The sequence below is a fragment of the Fukomys damarensis genome, unplaced genomic scaffold (genome assembly GCF_012274545.1).
Source record: "Fukomys damarensis isolate Sample0158 unplaced genomic scaffold, DMR_v1.0_HiC HiC_scaffold_3, whole genome shotgun sequence".
Taxonomy (NCBI): Eukaryota; Metazoa; Chordata; class Mammalia; order Rodentia; family Bathyergidae; genus Fukomys; species Fukomys damarensis.
Genome location: NW_022900915.1, coordinates 3,197,904 through 3,212,594, shown reverse-complemented (window position 1 = coordinate 3,212,594; position 14,691 = coordinate 3,197,904). Strand labels below are relative to the sequence as shown.

Genomic DNA, 14,691 nt, shown 5'->3' with positions numbered 1-14,691 from the left:
GGGGAGAGCAAGAGCGCAATATGGCTGAGATGGAGCAGTTCTTATAGGAGCTGGGTAGGGCTCATAGTAGCTGGGGTGGGGTCAAGTGATGTTGCAGTAAGGGATTGGAGGAGCCTGTGACATCACTAGTTGCTAGGAGGTAGCAACTTTTCCTTGGTGGGAGAAGAGGCCTGGTGGGAAGACTGTCCTTTGGCGGGAGAAGCCATGATTTAGCATGGCATTATGAGAAGAAGGAGGCTGCTCTTCCATGTAGCAGCCACCTTACGACACAGGGCATTATGTGAAGGAGAAGGCTGCTATTTTATGTAGCAGCCATTTTAAGGTGAGGGAAATCTAACACCATCTACTACATTTCTGGCATTATTTCAGTGATATCGTCACGTGACTTAGCACAGCTTTGAGAACCGCCTTCTCCGTGAGTTCACTTTGTGTTTCTTCTCTAAGATCTGTAAGTTCACATTTTAAGTGTGTCTGTTAGATTCCTTTTTCAGAACTTGTTGTTTTCCCATCTTTTAAATTTAAAATAACTTATTGTCAATACTTTCTTTTTATTGTTTAGATTTTACCTATATTTCTTTAAATCTTTTTATATGATCTCTTCATTTACCTCCCTTTTAAAACTTTTCGAATCTTCTATAAAGAGCATGTTTTAATGGCTGATTTTTCTAATATTACTTAGAGACACATGGTGTGGCTCATTTCCTTCTAGCTTTTGTATCTTAGCTGAGAGCTAATTCAGTGGTTGGGGGCAAACTCCAGAGGAAGAAGGCATTTGGTCCCTGTCAGCGTTCCTGGCATTCAAGGCTGTTTCCAGGCCTCTCACTTTACGCATCTTGGACCTCTTTGCGGCTCTTCCTCAGTGCTATTCCAGGGTCTTCAGATGATTTAATGTACTTCTTGTTGTTTATTCTAAGGGATCATTAAACACTAGAACTCATGAGCTAAATTCAGCCCGCTCCCTGTTTTTGTATGGCATGTGTGATAAGAATGATTTTTACATTTTTATATGGCAAAAAAAAAAATCCAAAGTAGAATAATAATTCAGGAAAATAGTGTTAAACTGAAGCTTCAGCAGCCATAAGTGAAATTATATTGAAACGCAGCCATATGCATCTATTTATGTCTGGTATATGGCTGATTTCATGCTACCTCCCGGAGTTGAGTAGTTACACACAGCCCTTATGGTCCACAGAGGCTGCTCCATGTAAACATGTGCTACCTGTGGCCTCCCATAAATCTGTCTGCTCTTGATTTAAAGACCTTGACGGTTCCATAATCCCTATTTTAGGCTGACCCATCAATACCCACGAAGAGCAGGTTAGATGCATGCTCACTCCTGGCCCACACCAGCATGCTAACCCAGTCAGACCCTCTCTTCAAGAACTTCAGAGTATCTGCGCCCACCCCATGCTAAAGAAGAATGCGAGAGGCTATGGTCCCCTCACCATTTCTCTGCTCACAAATCTCTCTCAGTCTGTTCTGTGATACATTGTGATTGTATAGTGCTGAGTGTGCACCTGTGACCCTCTCGCATGACTCTGCTCCTCTCTGATGTTGACAGCTGCCAATGGAAAGACACGCGGGGTCAAAGTGGACAGAGTATGGGTCATACACCAGGAAGAATCTGCAAATATGAAGGAATCTTCAGCTCCTATTTTGATATTTACATTTATGAACATTGGCCCTTTTTGCCCTTTATTTATCATTTTGTGATATCAAACTAGGTCTCCAGTTGGATTTTTTCATCTTCATGGACTACAGTCTAATGGACACCTTCTAATGTCTAATGGGAGCCTTCTAATTAAGGTAATCAAGTGTAATTATTTGGGGGAAATCTATACATTGTTTCCGATCACTCATTTTGATTATCATTTAATAAAATATAGTAATTTTATTAGTTTAGCTAGTAATTTTAAAAGTTTGTTTTAAAAATTTTGTTTCCTCAATAAAATGGAATGTTTTCTTCTATCTCTACTTGGATTTATTGTTGTTGTTGAAAAGGCAAAAGAAGAAAAATCCTCCTCTGTAATTTTTAACTAGAAGCTCCAAGCTGTGTAAATAACCTTAATTTTTAGAATTATGTATAACTGATCTTGCTGTATGCTCTGAATTTAATTTCTGTCCTGACATTGAACTACTAATGTTTTCAACTGTGCGAGAAAAATCACCGGCCTATTTAAACTTTGTAATTTGACATTCTTAGAGATACACTTACTATGCTTATGCTAATAAGAGTTGACAGCTAAGTCCTTTGTAAATACTATATCCATTATTTCTTTCACTAGAAAAAAAGTGTTGACATCCGAAGAAATCTGAATCATAATTACAAAATACTTCTCTCAATTTTTCAAAATTAGCTATGAAGATTTTGCTTTCATTCATTCTTTAAAACCCAGTAATCAATTTTACTTCTTGCAGGTGGCAGATTGGATATACCTCCCCAAGTATACCTTAGAAGTTGCATAAATCAAATTTTCATATGAAAAAAATCTGGACAGTTTATTGTGAGTTGTCCTTGGAGAGAATTTTCTTTTCTTTGTTTTTGAAAAATTTTATTTTTTGACAAACTTTTTAAAGGAATATTAATCCAAGATGAAAGAAATGAAATGCTTGGGAATGTCATGGTATATAGGACAACTGTTTACAGAACATGAAAATCAATTTCCTTTAGGAAATCTGCCTCACTGACAGTTGTAGTATATGAAATCACAGACCTGAAATCTTGGCAAATTAGGACAAATGTAGTCTTTGGAGATTTAATTATTCTTGAGTCAAAGAAAGAAGCCCAAATATTTACAGGAGGGTATGAGCCATGACTGAAATTTTAAAAAATCATTTTAACCATTTTTAGGGTTCTTTTATATTAATAAATATAACTTTCTAAGGAAAATACTTAAAATTTTAAATGTGAAGGGTCAAAACTTTTGATTATTGCTTTCTTAACACTTTTATCCTCTAGTTCAATAGATTCTATAGGAGAAGAGATATTATTCAAAGATGATACAACACAGATTGGAAAAACTACTGAAAACAAACAAACATTTATTGGATTATTTTATCCTAAATACCTTAATGAGAAAAATATTAACAGCAATTGTTTTCTTTCTTGTCTTTGTAGTGGCAAACCACTGAAGTGAAATAAAAAATAACGTACACAATAAAGATGTAAAATAACTCTACAATTGTACTGGTTTCAAATAAAAATCTTGTTATATTCTTACAGTGCTAATTTTCAGATATTTTTCCTTCTAGTACTTACAGTGTTATGATTTACATTCTATTATTTAACTGCTAGTATCAACAAATGCAGTATATCTGGGATCTGTTTCCCTAATTTAAAGCTAGGATTTTAGTTATTTTTATGCACTGAGTCCCCAACTTATGAAGCAGTTCCATTCCAGGAGAAGGCTCATAAATCGGATTTGTTTGTAACCTGACAAAGTGAGTTTTATATAGCTTCCATGCACTTACCAATGTGAGGCATGACTTACACAAACACAGTAAGTGCTCCACTGTACTATAAACTATCACACCGCACTGCGAGCACACAGCAGCCCCACTGTGCCAGTGTCCGGCAGACACAGGAGCTGCTTCCGTGACTCGTTCACATCTACAAATGTGCACAATGTGAGGTCCATTGTACCTGTGAAAGCTCACAACTCAAATGTTCGTTAAGTGGAGCACTTACTGTATAGCTCAAGAAGTTGTGTTAACGCTTCTCTACGTTACGTCTTTGTCCAAGAAACGACACATTGCAGAAATACCACGCCACTTCTCAGTCAGTGTCTTCATATTCATTTCCGTGCACTTTGTCTGTGTAAGTGATTTAGGCACCCTTGTGAATGTACATAGGCAGTAGTTCCCGTGTGGGAATCGATATGTGGAGAACAAACTGGGAGTGGGGAAGATAATGGATCCACTGTATGGTAACGTAAAGTACTATTAATTAGCTATGATATTGCTGAGGCAAGAAGGAATGCTAAAATTGTTATGTTGTTATTTAGCTGTGTATAACTTGGAAAGCAAATTTGGAGATTTAAGAATAAAAGGAAATAAGAATACTCTCAATTTCTGAAAAGTACTTGAGTAGCACTATTCGGGATCATGAACCTTCCTTTTTCAAATAACTGTTTTACATCCCATAAAACAGATTATCTACAATAAGACAGTTCTGCCCAGGAAATAATTTTTTTGTACATTAATTAGTAGCAATCAGTGACAATTTTTTTTTGGCATTTAATGACAAAATATTGAATTTCTGGAATGCATTTCTTGTAATTTCGGATATGATGATTATTATTCAGCAAACTAAAGTTCCTTTCTAGAGAAAATATACATAATGCACATATAGATAAAACATAGTCATCTGCATGAACTTCAGAACACTGCTGAGACAAACAGGTGTCAGAGAGCCTAGGCTTCAGATGAACAGGAATCAGAGTGCAAGTCACTTTTCTCAGAGTCACACCTGCTGATAAAGGTAAAGCTGGAAAAGCTGAGAGTAGGAACATAGCTCCATAGATAAGAATCAGAGCAATCATCAGTGGCTGAAATTTCCCAGGGGTGGAAATACAACAGTTAGGATCTCCTGTCTAGGATTGTCGCAATTGTTAGGGTAGAAGATACCATGATCCAGGCAGGAGAAAGACGTGGAGAATTTAATTCCATACTGTGGGTTTCCCCATTGCCAGACACACAGGAGAAACTGCTATGTACATAAGTAAGTAGAAAGATTTTGAAAGGCAGAATGAGGTTTCAGTAATCTTACTATGTTGAAGAAAAAAAAAAAGCACAAAAAACCAAGTATTAGAATCTCTCAAAGAGCACAGGTCTTAATACATAATCTAAGAGCTTAGTTGAAATCCCAGAAGAGTACAACAGCACAGAAAAGCATGAACCACAAACAAAAATTTTTGAATGGAAAAAAAGAATCTAGTCTGGTGCCAATACCATTCCTGGTTTAAATGAGGTGACGCTTTCACTTTATCTGTTTAGTTACCAGGATCATTGCCACTTCTCTAGTAGGTGAAGCAAATGCCTGACCCCCACAATTTAAAGGAGGACAGGTTTGCTTTGGCTCAGGGCTACAGGCCTGGGTCCACAGGCTCCAAAACAGAAAAGGGCGTGGCAGAGGGCCAGAAGCAAGCAAGATGCTCATGTCCTTGCCACCTCAGGCCACAGAGGCCAGGAAGCAGGGAGAAGGGAGGATGGAGTACATCCTTCTAGGTCATCTCTCCCCAGCCCACCTCTTCCAGCCAAACCCGACAGCCTAACAGCAAGTCAGTTACAGAGCTCCCAAAGGTCAGTCCCCTTCCAAAGCCCTGCCTACGAGTGGATGAGTGTTTGGGGGAAATTCTTGATCTACACCATAAGAACCACCAGCAAATTTTTATGCACGGTGTCTTATACTTAATCAGAATTACCAAGTTTACAAAAACAAAAATAAGGTTAAGATGAAAACATGGAACAAAAAAATACAAAAAACGTGCAGATTTGATTTTTACTAGCCAGCAAAATCTTGATATTTAAATCTGATGACACGTTACCTGAAAGTGATAGCAAAAGACAGTCCACAGTTGCAAAAACCCTGAAACTATCTCTTGTTAAGGTTAGTTATTTTAATAATATAAGGTTAATTTAACAATCAAAATTTCATTAGTATAGTTTGCTAGGATAAAAGAATGATGAAAAAAAAGATGAGTAAAAAAAGTTTTGTTGACACACACTACCCATTCATGTTAGAAATTCTTAGCAATCTTGAAATAAATGGAAGTATTTTAATCTAATTTTTAAAAACTATGTAGAAAATATCACACATTGATGGCAATAGTGAAAACCGTCTCCACAAGATCAAGACAAGAATGGTGCCCATGTTGTAGCAGAAGTCTTAGTCGATGAAGTAAGATAGACATAAGGAAGACATGGACATTCAAAAGAAAAAAAACTAGTGCTCGCTTCGGCAGCAAATACACTAAAATTGGAAGGATACAGAGAAGATTAGCATGGTCCCTGCGCAAGGATGACATGAAAATTTGTGAAGCGTTCCCTATTTAAAAAAGAAAAAGAAAAAAACCCTAAATATATCATTATTCATGATTACATTTTCTTCCTAGGGATTATTTCTGCACCATGGCAAAGCAACGTGGAATGTAAGCCAATTATGACCCCAAAAAAAAGAAATAAAAAAATGGTTTCACTGTGTCCACAGACAGAAAATCTCAGGGAAGAAATGCTGAGTTTAAATTAAAAATTCAAGAAATGAAAAATAAAAATATAAATAAAAGTTGAAGTTTTGAAAATAAATCCATGTCATTCATCAATTAATTAAACAGAATATCAGTTATGTGATCTTTTTCAAACTTGCAGGAAAAGATTTAGAAAATTTGAAACTGTTTGTGAGTTTTAAAAAAGCCACTCCACATATTATGGAATGAAACTTCCTCAGCCTGACAAAGTGAGTCCACAAAACATTTTATAGTAAGCATTTAGTTAAGAATGATAAAGAAGTGTATTTCTTACATTTGAAAAAAAAAAGAAGGGAAGGTGTATTCATTCTTACCACTGTCACAATGTACTAGAGGTCTTAGCCAGTGCAGCAAGGAAAGAAAAAATTAACAAGACACATAAAGTTTAAAAAGAAGAAGGGAAGCTCTCTCTATTCACAAATGATATATCTGTGTCCCAAGGTTGTCTTTAGAAACCTACAAAAAACAAACAAACAAAAACAAACAAACAACAAAAAAACTTCCTAGAATTAATGAATAAACCTAGTAAAATATCACTGAATAAATAAGAAGTGCAAAAGTCAATTTTTACAAATAATGGCAACAGGTAATTGTGAGAAAACTATTAAGAGAAACTGAAACATAAAGAGTAATGGCATTTCTAGTAACACCCAAATCTGAAGTCTTTTGGAAGAAATTTAATGAAATTACAGTTTTCGTACTGAAAACTGGAAACATTCTTAAGAGGACTTACACAGGACGTAAATAAATGGCGAAACGGATTTAACATTGTTAATTTGCTTGTTCTCTTGATATTCATTTATACATTCCATGCATCACAATTAAACGCAAACAGATGCTTTTCTTTTAGCATCTGCCAAGCTTAACGTGAAATTTATTTCTAAAAGCAGAGGGTATAGAATTGCAAAATTTTTTGGAAAAGGAGCAAATTTAAATGAATTATACTATCTAATTCGACAACATATATAGCTAAACTAATCTGGATAAGTGGCAGTGATTGAAAGAGACACACGGTATTAATGAAACCGACTCCAGAAATACGCCTGTGTACAGCCAATTGAATTTTGATATAGAACCAATATAAATAGATGAAGAAAAATGGTCTTTTTCCATAAATGATGTTCCACCATGAGTGTGGTCATTCGAAAAAAAGTTGAACTCTCACCTCTATTTCACGCTGCACATAAATATTAATTTTAAGTAAAATCACTGATGACCAGATTATGCGTTATTATTATCTAAATTAAAGCTAAACCTATAAAACTTCTGCGAAAAGCCATAGGAAAAAAACAGGTACACATAGGCATTAATAAGGATTATTTTAGGTACAAAAAACAAATCAGCAAACAGAAAAGAAAACATAAATTGGACTTCCTCAAAGTTAAAAATCCCATTTCTTCCAGTCACTAACCCCAACCCAGGAGGATCCCTGCCTATGTCCTATGCGTGCTCATGGCTGACGAGGATTTGTATGGAAGTCCTTAAAATTCAGTGACATAAAGGTGGTCCAATAAAGAGTGGGCAGTAGATTTGGATAGGATATCTCACAAAGGAAAATGTAAACATCTCTGCCCTCCGTTCGCCCCACGCCCTGCTGCCATGTGATGTCTTTGCCAAGATGGTTTCCATCCATCGTACATTCTCAGGTATTCTTTGAAGCAGCCCCCAAACGGACTAAATCACCACCATCATCCATCATGACGGGGTGGGAGCATTTCACAAAGGCCGGGAGACTTTCAGTTTTTTTAAGCACTGCGTTATTTTATACACACATGCACTTACGCAGAAAAGCAAACAACACATAGCATCCTTAGGGCCAAAAATAGCAGATCAGTTTCTAAAAGGTAGAGAAATAACACCTTTCTACAGCAATTACCGGATTATTGCAAGGATTCTCTAAAATGATTTGAAAGAAAATCTTGAAATAAGTCTCACTACATTCTTGCCCCTCACAGTAGCCAAAATCCAACATAAATGTTAACTTCGGGGTAAATATTACATTTTTTAATAAATGATATGATATGAGCAATTAGCCATATGTACAGCTTAGCATCTATAGACCTGCTTTAAGGACTTGATAATGATGAAAATTCAGATGTTGCTGTTTGTTTTTTAAGCTTCTATTTGCAGAAACCATCCTGGAGACACTCAAAAGACCAACTTCAAAGGTTTATAGATTTAATTTATGCTCCCTGCTACCTCCAAAGGTATCTGATGCAGCTGCAAACTTCAGTAAGTTGTAAATTCGGAAAATCCTCCAACCAGCATTTTTTAGAATGTGTTCTGCATAGTATTAGCTTCGTGGGAGGTTGAAAAGTGTAACAAAGGGGAAAAAGAAGAGATGTGGCTAAATAGAAAACTATACCGTAAGTTTAATTGGCTCTACACTGATTTCTTTAGCAATTGTCTTTATGAAAGAACAGACATTTTAAATCAACAATGGAGATTTTCTTTAGCAATGGAGCTCGTGGGTATGGTAAGCAGAGGTTATCCTCCACCTGCACAGGACACATTATGAAGAACACCGCACCACCTTTGAAATATTCTTGCCCAACATGGACCTGAAGTGAGCTAAGACGAATATTCCACAAATATGGAATATTAGGAATAGAGAGCTGCAAACCTGCTGACCCAGTTTTGTCACTAAATGATAGGAAAAGAACAGAAAGTACTGTTACCAATTACTGAAACTCAAAAGTTTTAACAACCTAATTTGAGACTCAGGAGAAAGGAATTTTGAAACAATTTGTATAATTTCAATGCACAATCTTTCTTAATTGTCTTGGAAACTGTAAACTAATGTATAAGATAATAGCCCTAAAATGAAAGTGGTAAAATGACAGGATGTCTGAGATTGGCTTTAAACACTTCAGTCAAAAATAAGAAGTGTTATTAAAGCAAGGAGAGCAAAAACTAGAGCTGCTACTCAAGTGTTTCAGGTATAAATAGGAAATAAAAAGAACCTTGCAATGTTTTCCCAGTTCTTTGTCACACAGATTTTGTAAGGATAGATTTTTGGATGCAATCTGTTGAGAAATGGTGTTTCAAACCCCTGGAACTTTCAGAGGTAGCACAGCTAGAGAATTTTTACTTGAGGTATATTTTTTTCCCTTGTTGAAGTTTCTCCAATAAAGATTTCCAGTTTGCCTGCAGGAACTTTCACTCCCAGAGTAACTGCAAACTGAGCACATCAGCATCTGCAGCCATGAGCAGAGTTCCACTTTCCACTTTGCATAGCACTTCTCTGAGATATTTTCATTTCAAAGAATTGTTTCACTGAAAAGAAACTGTAAAAGTTAAAGAGCTAAGGAAGAGAAGATACAATAAATCTTTCAAATAACAAACACCAAAAGTCTGATAAGCTTCATGTTTTGAGCATTACCAAAAAAGCATAGAGATCAAGCCAATTTTATTAATTGCTGTGAATTGATGTATCCTCTTGGTAGCTTAGCAATTTAATTTAAAAGTATACAATGATAAGTTAAAAACCACTGAACTATGGGCATGTGCTTGTCTTATAAGGCCACTTTCTTACACAGGTATCCAAGTGTCCTCTGAACAGTAGCCCTCTACCCCACTCACACACTCCTACATGTGCAGTTCTGGGAGACTTTTACCAGGTGAGATGAATGCATTCATGCTTGCTGAATTAATCCTTTATTTAGACTATGAGCTCAGGACAATGGCAGTGCTTTGCAATCTTTATGTCTCCTAACATGATTTTACCTTATACTCCATGACACTGCTTGTGTATGTGACTATGCCCTATTTTCCTCACAATAATGTTAAATCATTTTACATATATCATTTTTAAAATCTCCCTTTTAAGGTGAATTTGTTATCTTCATTTTTTAATACCAGGAAATGTACACAAAAATCAATAACCATTGAGGGGGGAAATAACCAACAAACTGATGGAAAGGAATTTTCTAACTGAATTAAAAGAATCTGCCTATAACTAACATCATACTTTTTCTCTTAGAAGTGGAAATGAGACAATAATGCCTTCTCTCATCCTTTTTAGCCCATGTTTTGCTGGAAGTCATAGTGCTACAAGGCAAGACAAGGAAATAGAAGTTGCACAAATTGGAAGGCAAGAAGGGAAATTGGCTTTATTTCTAGATGATATGCTTGTCTCTGTAGAAAATTCTAAGGAATGTACAAAAAAATAAGCAAAGAAAGGAGTTAAGTAAATACAGTACTCAATTTGTACAACATAAAAACCCAATTATAGGGCCAGGGATTTAGCTCTATGGTTCTGTTGCCTGCCTCATGAGCACAAGGTCCAGAGTTCAATTCCTGGTACCAAAAGATTAAAAAATTCTATTTCTATACTATTGTAGTGAGAATAATGGCCTCACAAAATTGTCCATGGAAAACTCAGAACCTGTGAATATGTCCCCTTAGTGATAAACTTATTCTGGATCACCTGGGTAGACCCACTACTCCCATGGGTCCTAAAGATGGAGAAACTTGTATGCTGTAGTCTAGGAAGTGTTACAACCTGCTAACATCTTTTTTATTGTATTGTATTTATTTATTTTTGGTATTGGGAATCTAACTTGGGTACTTGTGTTTGCAAGGCAGGTGTAGGAACCACTGAGCTAAATCCCTGACCCTCCTGCTAGCATCTTGATTTAGACTTCCAACCTCCAGCATAAATTTCTATTTTACAACTCTCAGTATGTGATAATTTGTTATAGCTGACCAAGAAAACTAATGTGTACAATAACAAAATGGCTACACCCAACAACAACAGCAGTATGATTACAGCCAAAGAAATATGCAAATAGAAAATAAGTGCGTCAAAACTTGTTCAAAGTTTTCATCAAGACAATGTAAATTAAAACCACAGAAAAAAGCCACAAGGAAGTCACCAAAATAACAAAAATTTAGTAGTGTTATCAAAGATGTAATGCTAATAAAATTTGCATACATTGCTGGTTAGAATGAGGTTTTGCAACCACTTGGAGAAACAATGTGACCATATCCTATAAACTTAGATATACCTATACTGTATAACCAAAAATACCACACCTTTGGATTTACCTGAAAGAGTTTAAACATATGCAGTAAAATGTTGCTTTGGGAGAATAATTCATTCTGCTCATAATCCAAATCATTTTTATATGAAAAAACAGTGAGATGGAGAGAAAAAGAGAAAGAGAGAGAGAGAGAGAAAGTGAGAGAGAGAGAGGGAGAGGAAACAGTTATGATCCTGTGATGTATGGTGTGATGGTACTCATACTGTAAGACATCACTCATTTATCAAGTTAAAATTTCTTAGAAATGTTTGTTCATCTTGCAGAACACTTAGCAAATTACTCTCAATATAAGGTTTCATCAAACATGCAGTAATAGTAAGTCCTCAATTTATGAACGAGTTCCATTCTGGGAGAATGTTTACAAGTAGGATTCTTTCACAAGTCTGACAAACTGAGCCTTCACACCGTTGCAACAAAACTTTATCAAATGCAACTTTATTCATAGTAGCACTTAACTGAAAACAACTGGAAAAAAGGAAAACCAACTTCCCTGAATTATTATATGAATGCATACATCCGATAATTCCACACTACGTAACAGTGTGAAGCAAAGAAAATAAACAATGGACTCAAACAACACAGGTGACTATTAAATGCATTATGATAAGTAAAAGCCCCATACATAAAACCATCACACTGTATGATTTTGATATGTGAACTTCTATACAAGACAAATTGTAGTAGAAGAAAACAGATCCATAGTAATGAGTACATAGAACTGATGGCAAAGGGCATGAGGAATTCTTTGTAATTTTCTTTTTCTTTTTTTCCTTTTGAGTAACAAAAGGAACCCATGTCATGATTGCAGTGTGGGTGACAATACTTTATATTTTTGTCAAAACATATAAAAATGTGCATAATTCTGCGGGTTTTATTATCTATAAATTATACTCTAGTAAGATTACAAAAATAACATAGTCTCAGTTATATTTTATTTTACCTACATTTCAGGCTTAAATGCCATAAGGAAATATATGAATAAAAAGTAACTGAGATTTAGTAATAATTTTAGAAAAATACATTTTGAGAATTTTTAAATACATATATTTAGCCACATGCCTGCATTATTTTAATATATCCTGACATTAGCATTACTCATTATCCTCCAGAGCTCTACCATACCATCTGTAAATTTGTGCACACACTAGGGGCAGCTCTTTGGACCAGAGTGGCATGGTTGAAGGAAGATCCTAGCCAGGGCCCTGATCTGCCCTGACCCCAGAGGTGCAACGCCACACATGCCCAAGCCACAGCCCATCTAGAAAAGAGATTCACATGCTTGCAAGCTTCATCCAGAGTTCTGCCATACCTTTGGCTACTGCCAAGGGCCCACCTGGAAAAAAACTACATAGACAAACAAGCAACAGCCAGGGACTCACCCCAATACCACTGATAAGTTCCTGAAGACCCTAGCCAGAAGACTACACAGACAACAGGAACTGGGATATGCAGATCTCAGCCAAAGGATCCCCCATACAACAGCTACATAAGGGCCCCAGTGAGAGGCACACCTAGATACCATCCCAAGTATGCAAGGCCCCACCCAGAATCCCACGCAGACAACAGTTCAGCTCTGGGATATAGAAGACCACCATTCTAAACCCAGGAATTGGTGTACTAGGGAGCAGTAGAGTAAAAGTTGCTTGGTGACCTGCTGAGAATTGAAGAGCACTGTGTGAGCAAAAAGTTTCCTCAACAAAGGCACAGCAGCCTACATCTGTTAAAATGTGAAGACAAGGAAATAAGTCTCAAAACTGGTCTTCCAGATCACCTCAGGCAACCCCAAAGAGAAACGAGATGGAACAACATGATACTGAACCACCTGGACTTCCTGAACTGGCAATGAAAGAGGACCTGGAAAAAATGAAATTAGAAATAATTTCTTGGATAGCAGCAGAGATTGTGCCATAGAAAAAGACATGATTAATAAATCTAGAGCAGACACAGATAAGAAATATAGAGGAGCTAGGAAATGTGATGGAACCACAACATAAGAAACAAATGGAAACTGTCAAAATATGCAAACAAATTTCCAAGTGATTAAAAACTCCACTGAAAGTTTACACAACAGAACAAGCCAATGTGAAGTCAGAATTTCAGATATAGAAAATCAGATTGCAATTAGTGACCAGGAAAAAAAATCTCTTAAAAATAGTAAGGGGGCACAAGAGATCAATCCAGCAGCTGCTAGACCATTCAAAGGAGAATAACATAAGACTCATAGGCATCAGTGAGGAAATAGGAAAGAGTGCAGATGACATAAAAATACTGTTTACCGAAGTAATGGCAGAAAACTTCCCATATAGGGGAAAAGAACCTGACATAGAGACAAATGAGGCTTATAGGATTCAAACTAGGCTTGATTAGAAAAAAATCTACACCTAGGCATATAATAGTTAAGTTTCCAGAAACCCAAGAGAAGAACAACATTTTATAAGCAATTAGAGAAAAAAAAAATCACATACAAAGGAAAGCCTATGAGAATCACAACAGACCTAACACAAACTTACAGGCAAGAAAAGAGCATGGAAAGCCAGGCATGGTGGCACACACCTGTAATCCCAGCACTCGGGAGGCTGAGACAGGAGGGTCACTGTCAGTTGAGACCAGCCTGGGCTACATAGTGAGTTCCAGGTCAGTCTCAACTACATAGTGAGACTCTGTCTCAAAAACAAACAAACAAATAAAAAAACAAAGAAGAGCATGGAGTGATGTATTTTAAGCCCTATAGGTAAACAACCTCCAACTCAATTTGATGTAACTTGCAAAACTATCTTTCAAAATTGATGGAGAAATAAGATACTTTCACGGCAAAGAGCACCTTAGGAACTTCATGAATACCAAACCAGCACTGCAAAAAATTTTAAACACTATCCTAGGAAAAGACAATGAGGTTCATAACCCCAGGAAGCCCAGCAGAATGAATCCATCAGGCACAAGAAATTAAATTCAAAGGGGGAGAATCCAATGAAAATAATAAGTCATGACAAGAATAAGTAAATATATGTGAGTGATAATCATCAATGCTAATGGTTTCAATTAACCAATCAAAAGAAATAGACTGGCATAATTGGTCAAGAAGCAAGATCCAAAAATATGCGGCATGCAAAAAACACACTTAATTCAAAGAGAAACTCATAGACTGAAAGATATAGGGTGGAAAACAATACTCCATGTGACAGGAACCTGAAAAAAGGCAGGAGTAGCTGGCCTCTTTGCAGATCAAATGGATTTCAAACCAACACTTAAGAGAGGCAAAGAATGCTGGGTGTGGTGGTGCATGCCTGTAATCCCAGTACTTGGGAGGCTGAGGCAGGAGGATCGCTGTGAGTTCGAGACCAGTCTGGGCTACATGGTGAGTTCCAAGTCAGTCTCGACTACATGGTGAGACCCTGTCTCAA

The 14,691-nt window shown here is 36.5% G+C and overlaps 1 non-coding gene across 1 annotated transcript; it reads left to right on the top strand.

Annotated features, from left to right (window-relative positions):
- The first annotated feature begins 5,947 nt into the window (after positions 1 to 5,947).
- On the top strand, positions 5,948 to 6,054 carry LOC117287515. Its single transcript, XR_004518799.1, has one exon. It is a non-coding gene; the product is annotated as a U6 spliceosomal RNA (small nuclear RNA).
- Positions 6,055 to 14,691: the final 8,637 nt, after the last annotated feature.